Below are 25,872 nucleotides of genomic sequence, written 5' to 3'. Positions count from 1 at the left end.
CCAATGAATTGAAGGCGCGCGGGAGTGTCAAGTGGTTGGGCTGTGAGGTAATATTGGCGCCCTCTTCTGGCAGTGTTCTCTATAAGGGTGGCTGTAGTTTGTTGTGTAATAAATAATATGTAAGACGAGTTAATGTGGAATAGATGGAGAGATAAGTGGAGTTTGAAGATTAGAACATCATAAGGGTCTATTCACACTGAAGAATTGGAGAGGAATTTACTTCAGTTTAAAGGGGTAGTCCAGTGGTGAAAAACGTATCCCCTATCCTAAGGATAGGGGATAAGTTTGAGATCGCGGGGGGTCTGACCGCTGGGGCCCCCTGCGATTTCTCTGTACGGGGGCCAGGCCCTCGGGCCAGATAGCGGGTGTCGACCCCCGCATGAATCGGCGACCGGCACGCCCCCTCAATACATCTCTATGGCAGAGCCGGAGATTGCCGAAGGCAGCACTTCGGCTCTGCCATAGGGTTGTATTGAGGGGGTGTGTCGGCCGCCGCTTCGTGCAGAGGTCCCGCGGGCTGTCGGGGCTCCGTACAGGAGATCGCAGGGGGCCCCAGCGGTTGGACCCCCCACAATCTGCAACTTATCCCCTATCCTTAGGATAGGGGATAAGTTGTTCACCACTGGATAACTCCTTTAATTCTCTCATAGACCAACTAGTTAGGTGGTCCAAAAAAAAAAACTTTTAAATCCCACACCCCTTAAGGACGGAGCCCTTTTTCACCTTAAGGACTCGGCCATTTTTTGCAAATCTGACCACTGTCACTTTAAACATTAATAACTCTGGAATGCTTTTAGTTATCATTCTGATTCCGAGATTGTTTTTTCGTGACATATTCTACTTTAACGTAGTGGTAAAATTTTTTGGTAACTTGCATCCTTTCTTGGTGAAAAATCCCAAAATTTGATGAAAATTTTGAAAATGTTGCATTTTTCTAACTTTGAAGCTCTCTGCTTGTAAGGAAAATGGATATTCCAAATAATTTTTTTTGTATTCACATATACAATATGTCTACTTTATATTTGCATCATAAAATTGATGAGTTTTTACTTTTGGAAGACACCAGAGGGCTTCAAAGTTCCGCAGCAATTTTCCAATTTTTCACAAAATTTTGAAACTCGCTTTTTTTCAGGGACCAGTTCAGGTTTGAAGTGGATTTGAAGGGTCTTCATATTAGAAATACCCCATAAATGTCCCCATTATAAAAACTGCACCCCCGAAAGTATTCAAAATGACATTCAGTAAGTGTATTAACCCTTTACGGGTTTCACAGGAATAGCAGCAAAGTGAAGGAGAAAATTCACAATCTTCATTTTTTACACTCGCATGTTCTTGTAGACCCAATTTTTGAATTTTTGCAAGGGGTAAAAAGGAGAGAATTTATACTTGTATTTGAAACCCAATTTCTCTCGAGTAAGCACATACCTCATATGTCTATGTTAATTGTTCGGCGGGCGCAGTAGAGGGCTCAGAAGGGAAGGAGCGTCAAATGGTTTTTGGGGGGCATGTCACCTTTAGGAAGTCCCTATGGTGCCAGAACAGCAAAAAACCCCACATAGCATACCATTTTGGAAACTAGACCCCTCGGGGAACGTAACAAGGGGTAATGTGAACCTTAATACCCCACAGGTGATTCACGACATTTGCATATGTAAAAAAAAAAAAAAAATTTTTACCTAAAATGCTTGGTTTCCCTAAAGTTTTACATTTTTAAAAAGGGTAATAGCAGAAAATACCCCCCAAAATTTGAAGCCCAATTTCTCCCGATTCAGAAAACACCCCATATGGGGGTGAAAAGTGCTCTGCTGGCGCACTACAGGTCTCAGAAGAGAAGGAGTAACATTTGGCTTTTTTGAAGGAAATTTTGCTCTGGGGGCATGCCGCATTTAGGAAGCCCTTATGGTGCCAGGACAGCAAAAAAAAAACACATGACATACCATTTTGGAAACTAGACCCCTCGGGGAATGTAACAAGGGGTAAAGTGAACCTTAATACCCTACAAGTCTTTCACGACTTTTGCATATGTAAAAAAAAATTTACCTAAAATGCTTGGTTTCCCAAAAAATTTACATTTATACAAAGGGTTAAAGCAGAAAATACCCCCCAAAATTTGAAGCCCAATTTCTCCCGATTCAGAAAACACCCCATATGGGGGTGAAAAGTGCTCTGCTGGCGCACTACAGGTCTCAGAAGAGAAGGAGTCACATTTGGCTTTTTGAAAGCAAATTTTGCTCTGGGGGCATGCCGCATTTAGGAAGCCCCTATGGTGCCAGGACCGCAAAATAACCCCACATGGCATACCATTTTGGAAACTAGAGCCCTCGGGGAATGTAACAAGGGGTTAAGTGAACCTTAATACCCCACAGGCGTTTCACGACTATTGCATATGTAAAAAAAATAAAAAAATTTTTACCTAAAATGCTTCTTTTCCCAAAAACTTTACATTTTTAAAAAGGGTAAAAGCAGAAAATACCCCCCAAAATTTGAAGCCCAATTTCTCCCGAGTACGGCGATACCCCATATGTGACCCTTAACTGTTGCCTTGAAATACGACAAGGCTCCAAAGTGAGAGCGCCATGCGCATTTGAGGCCTAAATTAGGGATTGCATAGGGGTGGACATAGGGGTATTCTACGCCAGTGATTCCCAAACAGGGTGCCTCCAGCTGTTGCAAAACTCCCAGAATGCCTGGACAGTCAACGGCTGTCCGACAATACTGGGAGTTGTTGTTTTGCAACAGCTGGAGGCTCTGTTTTGGAAACCGTGGCGTACCAGACGTTTTTCATTTTTATTGGGTAGGGGAGGGGGGCTGTATAGGGGTATGTGTATATGTAGTGTTTTTTACTTTTTATTTTATTTTGTGGTAGTGTAGTGTAGTGTTTTTAGGGTACAGTCGCACGGGCGGGGGTTCACAGTAGTTTCTCGCTGGCAGTTTGAGCTGTTGCAGAAAATACTTACTGTAAGCCTCTGCCCATGTGAGTGTATCATGTACATTCACATTGGGGGGGGACATCCAGCTGTTGCAAAACTACAACTCCCAGCATGCGCTGACAGACTGTACATGCTGAGAGTTTTAGTTTTGCAACAGCTGTAGGCACACTGGTTATGTATCACGGAGTTTGTGACCTTACTCAGTGTTTCAAAACCAGTGTGCCTCCAGCTGTTGCAAAACTACAACTCCCAGCATGTACGGTGCATGGTGTAAGGTGACTGCTGGGAGTTGTAGTTTGCAACAGCTGGAGGCACACCGGTCGTGAAACACTGAGTTAGGTAAAAAAAAAACTCTCACAACCAGTGTGCCTTCAGCTATTGCAAAACTACAACTCTCAGCAGTCACCGACAGCCAACTGGCATGCTGGGAGTTGTAGTTATGCAACCAGCAGATGCACCACTACAACTCCCAGCATGCACTTTAGCTGTTTGTGCAAGCTGGGAGTTGTAGTTATACAACAGCTGAAGGTACACTTTTCCATAGAAAAAATGTGCCTCCAGCTGTTGCAAAACCATAAGTCCCAGCATGCCCATAAGGGAATGCTGGGAGTTGTGGTGGTCTGCCTCCTGCTGTTGCATAACTACAGCTCCCAGCATGCCCTTTTTGCATGCTGGGAGCTGTTGCTAAGCAACAGCAGGAGGCTGTAACTCACCTCCTGCTGCTGCTCCATCGCAGACTGTCCCTCGCCGCCGCCGTCGCTCCTGGGGCCCCGATCCCAACATGGACGCCGGGGATCGGGGGTCGTCTTCCCGCACCCGCTCACGCCCTCCGGAAGAGGGGCGGGTGCGGGAGTGACGCCCGCAGCAGGCGCCCTGATTGGTCGGCCGGTAATCCGGCCGACGAATCAGGGCGATCGTGAGGTGGCACCAGTGCCACCTCCCCCCCGCAGGCTCTGGCTGTTCGGGGCCGTCAGAGACGGCCCCGAACAGCCAGTAATTCCGGGTCACCGGAGACCCGATTGACCCGGAGTCGCCGCAGATCGCTGGACTGAATTGTCCAACGATCTGCAGCGATCGCCGACATGGGGGGGCATAATGACCCCCCTGGGCGATATGCCGGGATGCCTGCTGAACGATTTCCTTAAGGACTCGGGATGCAGGGCGTATCCATACGCCCTGCGTCCTTAAGAGGTTAAAATCCATATGCTTTATTAGTAAACTCACACACCAAGTGATTTTAAAAACCCAGGACTAGCCTTGAAATCTCAGCTATATTGGATGCCCGTTTCACTAGCTGCCAAGCTATGCAGTTTGTTTATGTTTTGGAGATATAATCCTAGCGTCTGCAGTACGCTAGGACATTACAGGCTATCCTGATATTTAAAATGAGTTAGCTCAGGTCCCCCTCGACATTTTCGTCGGTGGCTTTATCAAGAGGTCCGGGACTGAACGCTGAAGTTGCTAAACAGGGTTTATATAACCTCGCCTGATGACGTCACTGTGGGGATTCCTGACCAAGACAGCCAATCGGATTTCAATATTACCGATTCGGCCAATCAGGGTATCATCCTGATTGATGGACACATCCCTATCCACCACCAGGATGAATGGCCAATCGCAGTGTGCCAAGAGGAGGGCTCTTATTCTATTGGTCCGCACAATGTCATACTCGATGCGCGAGAACTTAGTACATTTCCTGACATCCCGTGCCACCATCAAAGCGCATGTCTGCGTTTCCTGAGATGCGCGAAAATTTTGTTTAATTATGCTTTTATTATCAAGTCGGGTTTCAAGAGGGCGCATATCTGCCCGTATCTGAATGCGTAAGGACTAAGTCCTATACTGTTAAGCCTCATCTCAGGCGTTTAAATTGCGACATACTAAAAGGAATGACAAAGTGGAATGCCCATAGACTTTAACCCCTTAAGGACTCAGGGTTTTTCCGTTTTTGCACTTTCGTTTTTTCCTCCTTACCTTTTAAAAATCATAACCCTTTCAATTTTCCACCTAAAAATCCATATTATGGCTTATTTTTTGCGTCGCCAATTCTACTTTGCAGTGACATCAGTCATTTTACCCAAAAATGCACGGCGAAACGGAAAAAAAAATCATTGTGCGACAAAATCGGAAAAAAAACACAATTTTGTAACTTTTGGGGGCTTTCGTTTCTACGCAGTGCATATTTCGGTAAAAATGACACCTTATCTTTATTCTGTAGGTCCATACGGTTAAAATGATACCCTACTTATATAGGTTTGATTTTGTCGCACTTCTGGAAAAAATCATAACTACATGCAGGAAAATTTATACGTTTAAAAATGTCATCTTCCGACCCCTATAACTTTTTTTATTTTTCCACGTACGGGGCGGTATGAGGACACATTTTTTGCGCCGTGATCTGAAGTTTTTATCGGTATGATTTTTGTTTTGATCGGACTTTTTGATCACTTTTTATTCATTTTTTAATGATATAAAAAGTGACCAAAATACGCTTTTTTGGACTTTGGAATTTTTTTGCGCGTACGCCATTGACCGTACGGCTTAATTAATGATATATTTTTATAGTTCGGACATTTACGCACGCGGCGATACCACATATGTTTATTTTTTATTTTTTTTACACTGTTTTATTTTTTTTATGGGAAAAGGGGGGTGATTCAAACTTTTATTAAGGAAGGGGTTAAATGACCTTTATTAACACTTTTTTTTTACATTTTTTTTGCAGTGTTATAGGTCCCATAGGGACCTATAACACTGCACACACGGATCTCTAATGCTGATCACTGGCGTGCATTAACACGCCTGTGATCAGCATTATCGGCGCTTGACTGCTCCTGCCTGGATCTCAGGCACGGAGCAGTCATTCGTCGATCGGACACCGGGGAGGCAGGTAAGAGCCCTCCCGGTGTCCGATCAGCTGTTCGGGACGCCGCGATTTCACCGCGGCGGTCCCGAACAGCCCGACTGAGCAGCCGGGTCACTTTCACTTTCACTTTAGAAGCGGCGGTCAGCTTTGACCGCCGCTTCTAAAGGGTTAATACCGCACATCGCCGCGATCGGCGATGTGTGGTATTAGTTGCGGGTCCCGGCCGTTGATTAGCGCCGGGACCGGCGCGATATGATGCGGGATCGCGGCGCGATCCCGCTTCATATCGCGGGAGCCGGCGCAGGACGTAAATATACGTCCTGCGTCGTTAAGGGGTTAACAGGGGAGTGGAATGCCCATAGAGAACAATGGAAATGTTATATTTGAAATAGAGACAAAACTATTTGACATATCTAATAAATCTTTAACAGACATATTCTCCAAACTAAATGGAATTATTTAATAGTCAGATTTTTCTACAGATTGACAAAATGGGATTACAAAAACAGGGCATTCCACTCCCCTGTTAAAGTCTATGGGCATTCCACTTTGTCATTCCTTTTAGTATGGGATTATAACTGGGATTATATCCTTTGGATAGGGGATAAGATGTGTAAGCACCGGAGAACCCCTTTAAACAATGCCACTGAGTTTAGAGAGTTTGTCTGATAAAGATTTATTAGATATGTCAAATAGTTTTGTCTCTAATTCAAATATAGCATTTCAATTGTTCTCTATGGGCATTCCACTCTGTCCCATTATTCTCTATGGGCATTCCACTCCCCTGTTAAAGTCTAGGGGCATTCCACTTTGTCATTCCTTTTAGTTTGTCCCGTTTACATTATATGCAATGGAAACTGTCCCTTTCCACTGTACACAGAACAATCATATGAAGGTATGTTCCCTATAATTACCATATCCCTTGATTGTTATATTATTACTACTATACAGGCAGATAAAAGTGAACGTTATAGTTAAATAAAATTATATAGAAGCTTGCACAGTGGTTTATAAGTATGCATTATGATTATATAAAGTGATCTATAGGTTTAATAAGACTCTATTAGCTAGAATGTTATTGTTGAATTATTGTTCTTTTTTTAGGGGGGGGTGGGGGGTATATACACTTTTTGGTCTTATATATTGTATACCAATGATCTTATTGCCAATTTTATATTTTTTGCTTCCCTTTACAGATACAAGAATCCAGAATCCACCACTTCTCTTCTATTATGGTGGGTATTACTTTAATTTGGTGATCATAGTTGGACTTATCACTATCCTTATTCTGTGGAGGGTCCGTTGTTCTGTTCACATCCAGTTATATTTACTCTCTAAAGAATTGCTCTTACATCATGCCTCACAGTTCACTCCCGCATCCAATGAAGTGAAGGCGCGCGGGAGTGTCAAGTGGTTGGGATGTGAGGTAATATTGGCGCCCTCTTCTGGCAGTGTTCTCTATAAGGGTGGCTGTAGTTTGTTGTGTAATAAATAATATGTAAGACGAGTTAATGTGGGATAGAAGGAGAGATAAGTTGAGTTTGAAGATTAGAACATCATAAGGGTCTGTTCACACTGAAGAATTGGAGAGGAATTTACTTCAGTAATTCCGCTTGCTTATTCCTCTCCAATTCAGTCAGCGGTGAAAAACCCAGTAGAGTTTAACTGTATTTCTGCTCCTCAGTTCACACTGAGGAATGTCTGCCAGCAGAATTCCGACGCTGAATTCCGTTCCGCATAAAGAATTAACGTGTTCTTTCTTCATGCGGGATCCGCGTCTTCGTCCAATATAAATCAATACATTTTTTTTCAGCCCGATACCGTTCCGCGCGGAAATTCCGGGGAAAAAAAAATAGGGAAGTTCTAATTGGTGGTTGTCGTCCAGCAAAAAAAAAAACTGTTTCCTCCTAAATTTCTACATGGCAGAATTTTTAAGTGAGAATTCCTCACCAATTCCTCAGTGTGAACATACCCTAAAAGGAAAATGTAGGTTGAGGTGTATTTTCTGACTGTTCACAGGTAGCTTCGAATGGGATGCTGATGTTTATTGTGGCAGACACCAGTAGGGCCCCATTCATTTTAATGGCCCAAACGTCATCCCTTAGGCCTTGTTCACACTGCCGTCGGACTTTGCTATTCAGAGTTCCATCGGCAATCCGGGAAGAAGTTTAGCGGAGAAAAAAATAGCGCAAGCACTATTAGTTTATCTGCTAGATTCCTGTAAAATTACCGGATCACCGACGGACCCCATGCAAGTGAATGGGGTCCATTGGGACCTGATAGTAGCAGTTTGCATCCGACCCATGATCAGTTCAAAGAAAAAAAAAGAAAAAAACTGGGTTGGAAAGAATAAGAGTGGTGTGAACCATTTTGGCCCTGAGCACACAGACAATTTTTATTTTAGTGTTTTCATTTTTTTTCCTCCCTTTCTTTTAAAGGAAAACTGTCACATGTTTTCTCCCACACTATCCACAGGTACTGATGGATAGTGCAGGAGATGCTGATTCCAACTAAACTTACCTTACCCGGATCCGCCCGGCCGTTCGCTTGCAATTGTAGTTTTATTATATGTGGAAATCTGTCTGTAACTGGCACTCTGTGCAGCTAACTGGCACTGATGTTAGCGCCGCTTATGAATATTCACCCCCCCCCTCCCTCCAGTTAGGAGCGGCGAAGAGAGGGAGAACTGGAGGGAGGGGGAATGAATATTCATAAACGGCGCTGATGCCAGTGCCAGTTAGCTGCAGAAGCCCCGCCCGTGCCAGTTACAGCCAGAAATACACATAGAATAAAACTACAATTGCGGGCGAACAGCCGGGAGGATCCAGGCAAGGTAGGGCTCATTGGAATCAGCGTCTACCACACTATCGATCAGTACCTGTGGATAGTGAGGAAGAAAATGTCTTACAGTTTTCCTTTATGAGGCTATGTTAACATGGTTGATTAAATGCAGAATGTCCCCCTAGAAAACAGGCAGACATTACACACATTTGAATGATCCAGCGGACGCGAGGAGCTCTCAGTAATTCGCTGTCTCATAGACAGCAATGCATTTCCAAGTGAAATCCGCAGAAAGAATAGACATATCTTCTGTGGACACTGGTATCTGGATTTCGTGGCAGAAAGTTCGCCATGTGCACAGTACAGAAGAATCCATTGAAATCATTGAAACTTTGCTGCAACAGCGAGTGGGGGTATCCCCATGGCATTCTGGGCGAAAAGTTAATGTAGCCTAGGTAGGGTCACCCAGTCCGCCGATGACAGACCCTACAGTGTTCCCCTGTGCCTGCTTGTAGCGGCAATCCGCACATAGTGTTCTGCAACTTGCCGCGCGCATGCACAGTGTATTGGCACACATTGTGACTGCTCCCAGCATAGCTCATGGAGCAGGGGGAGCAACTGTGAAGTCTGTGAGTATACTGTGCATGTGCTTGGGGACTCATAAATCGCTGTATGTCTGTTCATAGCGGCAGATTACCGCTTTGAGCAGGCACAGCTGGAGGCACACTGAAGGGTCCATCATCGGCAGATACGCAATGGAAAAAAAATGTTCACACCTTGGAATTTCCACATAAAGATGCGGAATTCCGGCCATATATGCAGAATGTATGCAGAGTTCATGCAGAAATTCCGTATGAATTCTCCATGCACGGAAAAAGGGGCTTTTTATTCATAGCTTGCTTTTATAAAATTTGGTGCAGAATCCACACAAATTCCGCATGAAATTTGCACCAATTCCACATTTTGCGGAGGAAAAAAAAAAAGCCCCGTTCACATCTATAGGCTTCCTCATCCGAATTCTACATAAATTTAAAGGGTTACTCCGCTCCCCAGCTTCCGCAAAATTCCACCTCACACTGCAGAATTGAGTTCCTAGACACTGTGTGCGGGCTTCTGTGTTCACGCCCGCCCCCTCATTACGTCACGCCCCGTCATATGATGTCACGTCCCGCCCCCTCAATGCAAGTCTAATGACTGTTCTAATAGTCTCCTATTGGGCCTTAAAAAGTGTAAAAATACAAAAATGCTTTTAAAATAATATAAAAGCCCTTCCCAAATGAAAGAAAAATAAAATCACCCCCTTTTCCCATTTTACAAAAAAATTTAACATATTTAGTACTGCCATGTGTAGCATTTAATCACATGGAACGCTGTGTGTGGGCTTCCGTGTTCAGAGCCGCCCCTCGTGACATCACGCCCACCACCTTGTGACGTCACGCCCGCCCACCCCCTCAACAAAAGTCTATGGGAAAGGGGCGCGACAGCTATCACGCCCCCTTCCCATAGACTTTCATTGAGGGGGCGAGCGTGACGTCACGAGGGACGGCCCTGAAAATGTTCTTCCCCATCACAGATAATGTTTTCTCCCATTACAAATAATGTTCTCTCCCATCACTGGTAATGTTCTTCCCCATCACAGATAATGTTCTCTCCCCATCACAGATAATGTTCTCTCCCCCATCACAGAGAGTGTTCTCCCCCATCACAGATAATGTTCTCCACCATCACAGATAATGTTCTCCCTCATCAAATAATATTCTCCCCATCACAGATAATGTTACATATACTGTTTTCCCCATCACAGAAACGGTTCTCCCTATCACAGATAATGTTCTCTCCCCCATCACAGATAATGTTCTCTCCCTATGACAGATAATGTTCTCTCCCCATCACAGATAATGTTCTTCCCATCACAGATAATGTTCTCCCCATCACAGATAATGTTCTCTCCCTCAACACACATAATGTTCTCCCCATCACAGATAATGTTCTCTCCCCATCACAGATAATGTTCTCTCCCCATCACAGATAATGTTCTTTCCCCATCACAGATAATGTTCTCTCCCCATCTCAGATAATGTTCTCTCCCCCATCACAGATAATGTTCTCTCCCACATCACAGATTATGTTCTCCCCATTACAGATAATGTTCCCTACCTCATAACAGTTGATGTTCTCTCCCCCATCACAGATGTTCTCTCCCTGATCAAAGATAATAAGTTCTCCCCATCACAGATAATGTTCTCTCTCCCATCACAAATAATGTTGTTCGCCATCACAGCATCACAGATAATGTTCTATCCCATCACAGATAATGTTCTCCCAATTACAGATAATGTTTTCCACCATCACATATGAGGTGCTCTTCCATTATAGGTAATGTTCTCCCCATCACAGATAATGTTCTATCCCATCACAGATAATTTTCTCTCCCCATCACAGATAATGTTCTCTCCCCCTCACAGATAATGTTCTTTCCCCATCACAGATAATGTTCTCCCTATAACAGAGAAATTTCTCCCCATCACAGAGAATGTTCTCTCTCCCATCACAGATAATGTTCTCTCTTACATCACAGATTATGTTCTCCTCCCTCCCTCATAACAGTTGATGTTCTCTCCCCCATCACAGATGTTCTCTCCCTGATCAAAGATAATAAGTTCTCCCCATCACAGATAATGTTCTCTCTCCCATCACAAATAATGTTGTTCGCCATCATAGATAATGTTCTATCCCATCACAGATAATGTTCTCCCCATTACAGATAATATTTTCCACCATCACATATAAGGCGCTCTTCCATTATAGGTAATGTTCTCTCCATCAAAGATAATGTTCTCTCCCCATCACAGATAATTTTCTCCCCATCACAGATAATGTTCTCCCCATCACAGATAATGTTATCTTCCCAATCACAGATAATGTTATCTTCCCCGTCACAGAAATTGTTCTCCCCATCACAGATAATGTTCTCCCCAACACAGATAATGTTCTCCCCATCACAGATAATATTCTCCCCATCACAGATAATGTTCTCCACATCACAGATAATGCTCTCCCCATCACAGATAATATTCTCCCCATCACAGATAATGTTCTCTCTCCATCACAGATAATGTTCTCTCCCCATCACAGATAATGTTATCTCCCCATCACAGATAATGTTCTCTCCCCATCACAGATAATGTTCTCTCCCCATCACAGATAATGTTCTCTCTCCATCACAGATAATGTTCTCTCCCCATCACAGATAATGTTCTTTCCCCATCACAGATAATGTTCTCTCCCCATCTCAGATAATGTTCTCTCCCACATCACAGATTATGTTCTCCACCATCACAGATAATGTTCTCCCTCATCAAATAATATTCTCCCCATCACAGATAATGTTACATTTACTGTTTTCCCCATCACAGAAACGGTTCTCCCTATCACAGATAATGTTCTCTCCCCCATCACAGATAATGTTCTCTCCCTATGACAGATAATGTTCTCTCCCCATCACAGATAATGTTCTCCCCATCACAGATAATTTTCTCTCCCTCAACACACATAATGTTCTCCCCATCACAGCATCACAGATAATGTTCTCTCCCATCAAAGAAACTGTTCTCCCTATCACAAATAATGTTCTCCACCATCACAGATAATGTTCTCCCCATCACAGATAATGTTTTCCACCATCACAGAAAATGTTCTCTCCATCACAGATAATGTTCTCCACCATCACAGAAAATGTTCTCCCCATCACAGATAACGTTCTCTCCCTATCATAGATAATGTTCTCCCTATAACAGAGAATGTTCTCCCCATCACAGAGAATGTTCACCCCATCAACGAGAATGTTCTCCCCATCACAGATAATCTGTTCTCCCCATCTCAGATAATGTTCTCTCCCCATCTCAGATAATGTTCTCTCCCCATCTCAGATAATTTTCTCTCCCCATCACAGATAATGTTCTCTCCCACATCACAGATTATGTTCTCCCCATTACAGATAATGTTCCCTGCCTCATCTCACCTTATGTTCTCTCCCCCATCACAGATGTTCTCTCCCTGATCAAAGATAATAAGTTCTCCCCATGACAGATAATGTTCTCTCCCCATCACAGATAATATTCTCCTCATCACAGATAATGCTCTCCCCATCACAGATAATATTCTCCCCATCACAGATAATGTTCTCTCCCCATCACAGATAATGTTCTCTCCCCATCACAGATAATGTTCTCTCCCCATCACAGATAATGTTCTCTACCCATCACAGATAATGTTCTCTCCCCATCACAGATAATGTTCTCTCCCCATCACAGATAATGTTCTTTCCCCATCACAGATAATGTTCTCTCCCCATCTCAGATAATGTTCTCTCCTCCCTTCACAGATAATGTTCTCTCCCACATCACAGATTATGTTCTCCCCATTACAGATAATGTTCCCTACCTCATAACAGTTGATGTTCTCTCCCCCATCACAGATGTTCTCTCCCTGATCAAAGATAATAAGTTCTCCCCATTGTTACGCCGAGTGCTCCGGGTCCCTGCTCCTCCCCGGAGCGCTCACGGCGTCTCTCTCCCTGCAGCGCCCCGGTCGGTCCCGCTGACCGGGAGCGCTGCACTGACATGGCCGTCGGGGATGCGATTCGCACAGTGGGACGCACCCGCTCGCGAATCGCATCCCAAGTCACTTACCCGTCCCGGTCCCCTGCTGTCATGTGCTGGCGCGCGCGGCTCTCTGAGACTTAAAGGGCCAGTGCACCAATGATTGGTGCCTGGCCCAATTAGCTTAATTGGCTTCCACCTGCTCCCTGGCTATATCACATCACTTCCCCTGCACTACCTTGCCGGATCTTGTTGCCTTGTGCCAGTGAAAGCGTTTAGTGTTGTCCAAAGCCTGTGTTACCTGAACTCCTGCTATCCATCTTGACTACGAACCTTGCCGCCTGCCCCGACCTTCTGCTACGTCTGACCTTGCCTCTGCCTAGTCCTTCTGTCCCACGCCTTCTCAGCAGTCAGCGAGGTTGAGCCGTTGCTAGTGGATACGACCTGGTTGCTACTGCCGCAGCAAGACCATCCCGCTTTGCGGCGGGCTCTGGTGAACACCAGTAGCCTCTTAGAACCGGTCCACCAGCACGGTCCACTCCAATCCCTCGCTGACACAGAGGATCCACTACCTGTAAGCCGAATCGTGACACCCATCACAGATAATGTTCTCTCTCCCATCACAAATAATGTTGTTCGCCATCACAGCATCACAGATAATGTTCTATCCCATCACAGATAATGTTCTCCCAATTACAGATAATGTTTTCCACCATCACATATGAGGTGCTCTTCCATTATAGGTAATGTTCTCCCCATCACAGATAATGTTCTATCCCATCACAGATAATGTTCTCTCCCCATCACAGATAATGTTCTCTCCCCCTCACAGATAATGTTCTCTCCCCATCAGAGATAATGTTCTCCCTATAACAGAGAAATTTCTCTCCATCACAGAGAATGTTCTCTCTCCCATCACAGATAATGTTCTCTCCTACATCACAGATTATGTTCTCCTCCCTCCCTCATAACAGTTAATGTTCTCTCCCCCATCACAGATGTTCTCTCCTTGATCAAAGATAATAAGTCCTCCCCATCATAGATAATGTTCTCTCTCCCATCACAAATAATGTTGTTCGCCATCATAGATAATGTTCTATCCCATCACAGATAATGTTCTCCCCATTACAGATAATATTTTCCACCATCACATATAAGGCGCTCTTCCATTATAGGTAATGTTCTCTCCATCAAAGATAATGTTCTCTCCCCATCAAAGATAATGTTCTCTCCCCATCACAGATAATGTTCTCCCCATCACAGATAATATTCTCCCCATCACAGATAATGTTCTCCCCATCACAGATAATGTTATCTTCCCAATCACAGATAATGTTATCTTCCCCGTCACAGAAATTGTTCTCCCCATCACAGATAATGTTCTCCGCAACACAGATAATGTTCTCCCCATCACAGATAATATTCTCCCCATCACAGATAATGTTCTCCACCATCACAGATAATGTTCTCCACCATCACAGATAATGTTATCTTCCCCATCACAGATAATGGGGGAGATATATCAAAACCTGTGTAGAGGAAGAGTGGTGCAGTTGCCCACGGCAACCAATCACATGTCTTATTTCATTTTTGGCAGGTCTCTTTACAAATGAAAGAAGGAATGTGATTGGTTGGCATGGGCAACTGTACCACTCTTCCTCTGCACAGTTTTTGATAAATCTCCCCCCAATGTTCTCTCCCCATTAAAGATAATATTCTCCCCATCACAGATAATGTTCTCTCCCCATCAAAGATAATATTCTCCCTATCACAGATAATGTTCTCCCCATCACAGATAATATTCTCCCCATCACAGATACTATTCTCCCCATCACAGATAATATTCTCCCTATCACAGATAATGTTCTCTCCCCATCACAGATAATGTTCTCTCCCCATCACAGATAATGTTCTCTCCCCATCACAGATAATGTTCTCTCCCCATCACAGATAATGTTCTCTCCCCATCACAGATAATGTTCTCTCCCCATCACAGATAATGTTCTCTCCCCATCACAGATAATGTTCTCTCCCCATCACAGATAATGTTCTCTCCCCATCACAGATAATGTTCTCTCCCCATCACAGATAATGTTCTCTCCCCATCACAGATAATGTTCTCTCCCCATCACAGATAATGTTCTTTCCCCATTACAGATAATGTTATTTCCCTCATCACACATGATGTTCTACTCAGGAAAAAAGAAAAGTCTATTTCCTCCATGCTACCTTCAAGACTCACTGGAGCAAAGGAACAGTGATGCAGTTGCCCATAGCATCTAAAAATGAAAGCTGATTGGTTGCCATCAGCAACTGCTGCCCTGTCCCTTTGCACAATGTTTGCTAAATCTCCCCTACTGCCTTTGTGATACTGTATCTGTATAGATGACATCATCAGGGGCGATGAGGGAAGGGATTTGGCTATTACGTCCTCTGTAGAGCATCATATGGGGCCCCCATAAAGTTTGAGTAGGACCCTCTTTTAATAGTTGCCCCCAGGGGGCCCGGAGCCCTATGGCTGCACCCTGCCAGTAACTCCCATGCTAGGAGCTATAGTGGCATTGTCCCTGCAGTGGGGTAACCAGACCCTTCACCTGCGGGTCCATCGCACCCCTTGTGACCGGGCCCGCAGGTGAAGGGAAGGCCGACAATCTATGGGGGCAATGTAAGGGGGCCTAATAATCTAGGGGGGCAATGTAAGTGTGCTTAATAATCTATGGGGATAATGTAAGGGGGCTAATTAACTATGGGGCAATGTAATGGTGCCTAATTCTATATGGAGACAATGTTTAGGGCATAATACTCTATGGGGGCAATGTTTGTGACCTGCTACTTTATGGGGGCAATGTTAGGGGGGCCTACTACTCTGAGGGCAATGTGAGAGCCTTATGCTGTATGGGAGTAATATAAGGGTGCCTAATACTATACAGAGACAGACGGACCTAATGCTGTTTGGGGGAAATGTAAGGGGGCCTAGTACTATACGGGGGGCACAGAGGGATCTAATACTTATATGTGGCAGTGTAATACATATAGAGAGTTTGTAAAGAGGTGAGGATTTTGCTGTAAGAAGCCTAAAATGTTTGTTTGGCTGATTCAGTGAAGACTAATTGTGATTGGGAGACGTCTTCATGATGACCCAGGACAGAAGGAGAAGAAAGAAAAGGGAATGACTCCAATAAGAAGACACCCCCTGTGAGTATGTGACTGTAATCACTTATACGGTGTGCAGTAGGGATGTTAGAAAAAATCGATTTGCGCGATTATCACGATTTTTTCATTTGGCGATACTGAATCAATTCAAAATATTTTTGAATCGATTCTTTTAGGGATGTGGAATTTGTATCTCCTGACGCCCGGAACAGCATGTCTGACGCGGCAGCGCTCTGGGTGTATAGAGCGGGCTCCGACTCGTGCCCGCTCCGTACTTTGCGACCCCCGGCTGATTTCAGTAGCCGGGGGCTGCTGATCCATCACCGCCGCTAGTATCCAGCATGCGGTGCTCTGCATTGTGTATGGAGCGGGCTCCGGACTCGTGCCCGCTCCATACTCTGCAGCCCCCGGCTGTTCTCAGTAGCCGGGGGCCGCCGCTAATAGCCAGCATGCGGTGATCGCCGCAGCTGGCTATTAAAGGAGTAGTTTGGCGTGCACTTTTCTCGTTTTATCCCGTCCGGGCTGCAAAATAAAAGAAAACGCACTTTCTCTTACCTGCCAACGAGCCCCCGGAGCTCCGGTAAACTCCGGTACAGGTGTTCGGTCCCCGGGCTGTATTCTTCTTACTTCCTGTTAGCCTGGCACGTCACACGGAGCTTCAGCCTATCACCGGCCGCACCGATGTCCCGCCTCTGCTTGTGATAGGCTGAAGCTCCGTGTGACTTGCCGGGCTAACAGGAAGTAAGAAGAATACAGCCCGGGGACCGAACACCTGTACCGGAGTGTACCGGAGCTCCTGGGGCTCGTTGGCAGGTAAGAGAAAGTGCGTTTTCTTTTATTTTGCAGCCCGGACGGGATAAAATTAGAAAAGTGCGCGTTGGACTACTAGATCGCCGCTGTCAAAGCTGACAGCGGCGTCTATTGGGATCTATGAATGCTCCCAGGTGGGCTATGTATCGGGATATATCGTGATGTATCGTCACCTAGACGGTATCGCAATATATCGGGATATATCGAATCGCCACACTGGTATCGTGATTCGAATCGTATCGCCAAATTCTTGGCGATTCACACCCCTAGTGTGCAGCACCTGTGTACAGCTGGTGAGATTCTGTACGGTCACTCTATGGGTAGGGCCACTTTCAGCGCTTCCGCATCATGTTTGATGTTGCAGATTTCCTGCCGGCAGTCACAAGTTGACACACAGAGCTACCCGGCCGCAGAAGGGATCATGCTTTTCTGTCACTCTGACTGCCGGCAGCACATCCGCAAAGTCAAATACGCTGCAGATGCGCTGGGTGTGACCCTACCCTTAGAGGGGTATTGGTCTTTGTATAGTGGTTTTTAGTCAACAACAATATAGCAGTGGTAATGTTAGTGGTCATGGTGTGGTGTAATTATTGGTCCCTTGTATAGTGAGTGGTGTTATTAGTGATAGTGGTCGGTGTATAGTGGTTTTATTTTCTTACAGTATGGTGGTATTATTTAGCCACTGCCAGAGTGATATGTTGTGCTGAAGTGGAGATATTATTTTATGTATCTGAGCCCGATACTATGATAAAATCCAGCGTGTGCAGCAGGGAGAGGAAGGGGGGCCCAGACCTTGATCTGTGTAAGGGGCCCTAAAATGTCTGATGGCAGCCCTGTATGTCACTGACAGACAAGAGATAGAGTATGGTCATTTATATAATTGCATCAATACATAAACAAAGTCACAATAACATTTAGGCAGATATTAATCCATCGGATGCAAATATTGTCTCAATTGGACTCTTGAGATGTGTTCATGCCCACTGTTAGAAAAAACTAAATGAACACAGTCACAAAATTAACTAGTGAAAACTAGACTAATGTGACAAAAAAGCGGAAGGGTATGTTACTAATCAAACTAAATTGTTACGGATACAACAACCAAAACTCATTCCTTAAAGGGGTATTCCAGGCAAAAACTTTTTTCTATATATCAACTGGCTCCGGAAAGTTAAACAGATTTGTAAATTACTTCTATAAAAAAATCTTAATCCTTCCAATAGTTATTAGCTTCTGAAGTTGAGTTGCTGTTTTCTGTCTAACTGCTTTCTGATGACTCACGTCCCGGTAGCTGTCCAGCTCCTATGGGGATATTTTCCCATCATGCAAGGGATATTCTCCCATCATGCACAGCTCCCGCAACATCACATCATCATTGAGCAGTTAGACAGAAAACTTCAGAAGCTAATAACTATTGGAAGGATTAAGATTTTTTAATAGAAGTAATTTACAAATCTGTTTAACTTTCCAGTTGACTTTCCAGAGCCAGTTGATATATAAAAAAAAGTTTTTGCCTGGAATACCCCTTTAAAGTATTAGTCAGAGTCAAAGCTAAATGATCCAGGATAAGGAACATGTAGTTAAAAGACCATCGCCTGCAAGAATACATACGTATATAATGAGAAATGAAAAAATAATATATATAGCCTCAGTGATAGCAGCCACAAAGTTACATCAAATATCAATGCCATTTACCCCAGGATAGAGGGTAAGGTAGAGGAGAAAGGCCGGGCCGCAAAATGATTCTTGTTCATATAATGAATATTACAAACTGTAATGCAATAAACAGTAGGGACCCTCAGCCGGTGGCACATAAAACATAAGTCCCAGGATGTTGGGTAAACTATGCTCTTAAGTACTTATCAATACAATAGACAAGCTGTGGCATTATTAAATAAACAGGCTCACTGACCTGATAAGGATGGTCACATAAGATGAGCAGGCAGCCAGACAGATAACCAGAACATCGGTGATGTGGACATGGTGAACTAGAAACAAGGTCACCATAGTTATAGCGTGAAGGTAGAAATAATGCCACATTCTACATACCTAATGCCAGAGACTGCAGATGATGTATGCTGGTGAGCCCGGAGACGCCGCTGCTCCAAGCCACACGTCCGGCGTTTTAAAAGCCCAGAGCGGCACATCGATGTGCGCTACTTCCAGGTGGATGGAACGCAAAGCGACATTGCATCCGGTCCGGTGATTGACATCACATCCTGTTCTGTGGAATGCAAGCAAGAGTTCTAAACACAATTGGAGCGCATAATGCGGTCCGTCTCTAAAACAATGGAAATTATGATGATCAGAATGGACAAATGGTAACCAAATTGTAAAGATATGCTGAGAACATAGATAAAATACCAGAGCAAAGCGATAGATGGTAGTATTTATAAAATAAATTAAGTAATAAGTTGAAATGGGATTACTAATGATAATATGGAGTATTAGAGGATACAATTGATGAGTATCCGGGAAACTAAAAGGATAAGAATATATGAGGCTGAAGAATAAATAGATAAAACTGAGGATATATTATGTGGGAATCATTGAGAACTTAGGCATATGAAGATGGTATGAACAAAGGGACATTGGCCTGTACAACCCCCAACACCAACCTGCTAGAAATGATATATCGTAATACGCAATGTGAGATGATCCTGAAATGATAATACACAAACAAGGTAATGGCATCAATGTAGGATAGACCTGGACTTTGGGAAGTAAGAAGTACAGAATAGGGGAGGGAGGGAAATTAGCACATACAGACAATTAGATAAATTATGTAAATGAAAGATCTCCTCCTCTACTATCCAATTTTACTGTCTCAATAGCTTGGAAGGAGACATTTAGGGGGGAGGCGGCATGAAAGAGATGCATGTGATTAACAAGGGTTTTATCCTTTCTGTTTTTTATGTCCCCCACGTGTTCTAAAATGCGTCATCTGAACTGTCTATGTGTCTTGCCCACATATATTTTTGGGCAGGGGCAAGATGCCAGGTAAACCACCTCTATCCTGGGGTAAATGGCATTGATATTTGATGTAACTTTGTGACTGCTATCACTGAGGCTATATATATAATTTTTTCATTTCTCATTATATACGTATGTATTCTTGCAGGCGATGGTCTTTTGACTACATGTTCCTTATCCTGGATCATTTAGCTTTGACTCTGACTATACTTTAAGTAATGAGTTTTGGTTGTTGTATCTGTAACAATTTAGTTTGATTGGTAAGTAAAATACCCTTCTGCTTTTTTGTCACATTAGTCTAGTTTTCACTAGTTAATTCTGTGACTGTGTTCATTTTGTTTTTTCTAACAGGGGGCATGAACACACCTCAAGAGTCCAATTGAGACAATATTAGCATCCGATGGATTAATATCTGCCTAAATGTTTTTGTGAATTTGTTTATGTATTGATGCAATTATATAAATGACCATACTCTATCTCTTGTCTGTCAGTGACATATCCATACATCATACTGACAGTGACTATTGTCTCTATCCAAAAAGACCGGCTGACACCCACTAACCCAATGACGCTGTACTAACATCATTAATATTACTACTCTTTTTGTCCATCTATCATTTATGTTTTGTAATATATCTATAATATCTATGTTGTTTGTACCCTATTGTGGTCTCCTCTCACTCCCTGATGAGCCCTGACAATCCATGGGCGAAACGCGTTGGAAAGAGAGGTCCGCTAATTGATTATATTTATTTGTATTGTCTATTTTGTTTCCTAACCCTATTCACATTTAAAATTATTAGTTTCCTCCCTAGATAGGTAGGGTCTCCAGTGTAGGCACTCACCTGTACCCCTTTTCCCCTGTCCCAGCACCTTTTTTTTTTTTTTTTTGTGTATCACTATTTATTTGAGTAAAATCAAGTTTTATTGCAATCTGAGCCTAATTTGTGATTCTCTATGAATATATATTCAAAATCATGTATTACTGACACACATCTTCACCTCAGTGATGGCGTAAATGTACTTTGCTAAGATGTGTTGAAAAACAGGTTTGTGGGATCACAGGAGGACAGCAGATTAGTGCAGCAAATATTTAAAGGGTTATTGTAGTGTATATACAATAAATGTGTCCTGCCAGCTGTTAACTCACATGCCCTACTACTGTGTTTTTCTTCTGATTCTCATTCCAGTATGTTAATGATTAGTAATTATAAGAATCACATTGTATAGACAGCCATTTCAGCCATCTTATGGCCGATGTAATATAACAACCTGGAGAGCCTTTTTGACACATTTTTTATTATTGTCGGCTACATTTTTAGTGCCCTGCCCGCACACATAAATTGATTCCTTAATAATTAAAAATGATTAAACATTTCGTTATAAAAAGATACATTTCAACTATTCCCCCTTTTTGTCTCCCTCTTAATGTTGTTGGTCTCTCTGTATGTGTATGTGGACTCCTCTGTGCTCTCTCCAGTCTGATAGTACACCTCTGTGCCCCCTCCTGTTCTATCAGACAGGGAGAAAACAGAGGAGTGCTAGCCCAACCTCACTTACTGGACTTTGTCCATGCTTGTGCTTCAGCTTGGAGAAAGCTTCTTTCTCTTCCCCCTCCTTTTCCTTTGTCACATGGCCAGAGCATGCCCTGTCCACATTATAGACAAAAAATCTGTTCATTCTGTGCCCATAAAAAACTGTGCATATAAAAAAATAATTAATGTACCTTGTATTGGTGGTTATTGTGCCTGTAAATCACTGTACTCCTCAGTCTCCTCAAGTGGTTCAGCTTCCACTGCTGAGTTCATTGAGGCATTGGAGAGAGCAGAGAAGGGAGATAGCCCTACCCCCTGTCAGCAAATTTGATTATTATTTTCTGTTATTAAGTCTGATCAGACTAGGAGACCAAGGTCGGGTGGCTAAATGAAAGAGACAAAGGTCACTATTTTTTTTTAAACAAGTTTTTCTAGCGACAGTAATGCCTTTATGGTTATTATATATTATAAGAAAACAAGAGTTTGGGGGGCTCACACTGTGCTTATATGTACCGAGGTTTCTGTGTTACACGTAACCCTACGTGCCAGAAAGGTAATAAAGAATATAGTGGTATACAGGCCTCTGTGTATATATTAAATAAAATTGTATTAGATGAGTATTAGAGTTGAGATGTGAGGTAGGTGTGTATGTGCAAATAGACTAGCAGTAGATGATATGAGTAAAAATTAGTTTATTAATGTAAAATATAGTAGTCCTAGCAGGGTCCTTGCTATTGATCTACTAAATATATTAGCAACAAATTTGTGCAAAGACAGTTAAAAATAATATTACGTTGTGCAAAGAATAATAAAAAATAAATTATTAAAATAAAATAATGGGGCAGTCACCAATGGTGTAGGAAATTGTGGACAGTTATAACGTTTTGTAATCCATAGAAATGTTTTGTAATCCACGGAGATACTTTTACAAATGTCGGGTATACTTCAAGTATATTGCTATAGCTATTGAAAAAGGGGTCACTCCCGAAACGCGTTTAGCTTATCCACCCCCAGCATTCAGATCACCATTGAAAGCCTAACACCATCCTACCATTTGCAACAGCTGGAATCCCTTGCTTTCGGGACCACTGTGCATACGTGCGCTCTCCAACACGAGGACGACGCCTTCAGCATTGCTAATCTGCACCTGCATCCACTCACCAGCCACACACTGCATCCTTGTTGCCATCAGAATTGGGAAATCCTTGGACTTGCCACGCAGACATCCACACTGAGCCGCACGCCAAGCCGAGCCAGTCTGCGATACGGAGCCCAGCGAAATAGGGGCTTCCATCCCAGGTTTCCTGCACACAGCGGAGCGATGAGTGGTGCAGAAGCACCGGCATAAATGTGATACTTTATTTGCTACTATTTTGCTAAACTTCAGTGGACTGCAACACTACCAATATGTCGTATTTATCGGCGTATAACACGCACTTTTAACCCCTTAAGGACCGGAGGTTTTTCCGTTTTTGCATTTTCGTTTTTTGCTCCTTGCCTTTAAAAAATCATAACTCTTTCAAATTTACACCTAAAAATCCATATGATGGCTTATTTTTTGCGCCACCAATTCTACTTTGTAATGACGTCAGTCATTTTGCCCAAAAATCTATGGTGAAGCGGGAAAAAAAATCATTGTGCGACAAAATTGAAAAAAAAACGCTGTTTTGTAACTTTTGGGGGCTTCCGTTTCTACGTAGTACATTTTTCGGTAAAAATGACACCTGATATGTATTCTGTACGTCCATACGATTAAAATGATACCCTACTTATATAGGTTTGATTTTGTCGGACTTTTGGAAAAAATCATAACTACATGCAGGAAAATTAATACGTTTAAAATTGTCATCTTCTGACCCCTATAACTTTTTTATTTTTCCGTGTATGGGGCGGTATGAGGGCTCATTTTTTGCGCCGTGATCTGAAGTTTTTAACGGTACCATTTTTGCATTGATAGGACTTATTGATCACTTTTTATTCATTTTTAAATGATATAAAAAGTGACCAAAAATGCACTATTTTGGACTTTGGAATTTTTTTGCGCGCACGCCATTGACCGAGCGGTTTAATTAATGATATATTTTTATAATTCGGACATTTCCGCACCCGGTGATACCACATATGTTTATTTTTATTTTTATTTACACTGTGTTTTTTTTTTTATTGGAAAAGGGGGGTGATTCAAACTTTTAATAGGGGAGGAGTTAAATGATCTTTATTCACTTTTTTTTTTCACTTTTTTTTTGCAGTGTTATAGGTCCCATAGGGACCTATAACACTGCACACACTGATCTTCTATGTTGATCACTGGTTTCTCATAAGAAACCAGTGATCAACGATTCTGCCGCATGACTGCTCATGCCTGGATCTCAGGCACTGAGCAGTCATTCGGCGATCGGACAGCGAGGAGGCAGGAAGGGGCCCTCCCGCTGTCCTGTCAGCTGTTCGGGATGCCGCGATTAGCCGCGGCTATCCCGAACAGCCCGACTGAGCTAGCCGGGAACTTTCACTTTCACTTTTAGCCGCGCGGCTCAGCTTTGAGCGCGCGGCTAAAGGGTTAATAGCGCGCGGCGCCGCGATCGGCGCTGCGCGCTATTAGAGGCGGGTCCCGGCTTCACTATGACGCCGGGCCCGCCATGATATGACGCGGGGTTACTGTGTAACCCCGCGTTATATCAGAAGAGCAGGACCAATGACGTACCGGTACGTCATTGGTCCTTAAGGGGTTAAGGCTAAAATTTTTAGCCTAAAGCGGACGCTTTAAATCAATGAACTGCAGCGGCTTTGCAGGTGCAGAGACCGCCAGCGCTGCCAGCTTCTCTGCCCCTGCCGGCCCTTCTCTCCCCCCTGGCTATCGGCGCCGCTGCCCGTTCTCTCCCCCTGACTATCGGTGGGGCAGCGGCGCCGACAGACAGGGGAGAGAAGGGGCAGCGGCACCCGTTGCCTCCCCCAATCCCCGGTTGCATAAAGGGTCGGGTCCGCGCTGCTTCAGGCCTCCGGTGTTCGTCCCCTGCGTCTTTGCAATCCGCTGCGCAATGACTTCACTCGTCATTGCGCCGTGCAGCGCATAGCAACGATGCAGAGGACGCACACCGGAGGCCTGAAGCAGCGCGGACCCGCCCCCGGCAACAGGTAATTATGCAACCGGGGATGGGGGGAGGCAATGGGTGCCGTTACCCCTTCTCTCCCCCTGGCTGTCGGCGCCGGCACCGATAGTCAGGGGGAGAGAACGGGCAGCGGTGCCGATAGCCAGCGGGAGAGAAGCAGGGGCAGCAGAGCTCTAGACCCCAGGAAAGGCAGGGGGAGAGAAGCGGGCAGCGACGGCCTCTCTCCCCCTGCCTTTCCTGGGGGTGTATCGTGGTATACGCATGCACACACACGCACCCTCATTTTACCATGGATATTTGGGTAAAAAACTTTTTTTACCCAAATATCCTTGGTAAAATGAGGGTGCGTGTTATAGGCCGGTGCGTGGTATACCCCGATAAATACGGTACTTGAAGTATACCTGACATTTGTAAAAGTATCTCTGTGGATTACAAAGCATTTCTATGAATTATTAAAAAAATTTTTACTGTTTTTGCACAAATTCGTTGTTAATATATTTAGTAGATCCATAGCAAGGGCCCTGCTAGGACAACTATATTTTACACTAATAAACTAATTTTTACTCATATCATCTACTGCTAGTCTATTTGCACATACACACCTACCTCACATCTCAACTCTAATACTCATCTAATACAATTTTATTTAATATATACCTAGAGGTCTTTATACCACTATATTCTTTATTATATATTATAGTTTATAATAGGTCCAAAGCCTAGGGCTGCACTACTGAAAAATTCTGATGACATGGTTAATACAGTGTTGTGATGGAGACACTGTGTGGGTACTAAAGCCTAATACTATAACATCCTACCCTGTTTAAACAGTGGTAGTTATGTGTATGTGTCAAAATATTGATATACAGATGTAGCCAGCCTTACCTTGATCCCTGCCATGTTAAGCTATTGTACTGCAGTCCTGAAGATTAGATAAGTTATCTTTATGCATTACACAATCCTAAATTTAACATTAGTCTTTCAGGCCTCTCTTAATCCCTGATGCATTAGGATATCCTGCTCTGTCAAGGTAACACACGCAAGATAACCATGGCTACATGTACTGTATGTCAGTACCAGCACTTGGCAGTAGGATCAAATTTAGGGTTATCAAGA

General features: G+C 43.6%; 1 protein-coding gene across 1 annotated transcript in view; it reads left to right on the top strand.

Annotated features, from left to right (window-relative positions):
• The first annotated feature begins 7,014 nt into the window (after nt 1-7,014).
• APOB (apolipoprotein B) overlaps nt 7,015-25,872 on the top strand; it is a 195,229-nt gene continuing 176,371 nt past the window's right edge. The window contains exons 1-2 of the mRNA XM_056564290.1: nt 7,015-7,031; nt 16,279-16,373. The gene's annotated coding sequence lies outside the window, so the exon portion shown is untranslated. The remainder of the gene's footprint in view (nt 7,032-16,278; nt 16,374-25,872) is intronic.

Source organism: Hyla sarda, chromosome 3 (assembly GCF_029499605.1).
Source record: "Hyla sarda isolate aHylSar1 chromosome 3, aHylSar1.hap1, whole genome shotgun sequence".
Classification (NCBI taxonomy): Eukaryota; Metazoa; Chordata; class Amphibia; order Anura; family Hylidae; genus Hyla; species Hyla sarda.
Note: the sequence above shows the minus strand (reverse complement) of the source record. Positions and strands in the feature narration are given on the sequence as shown.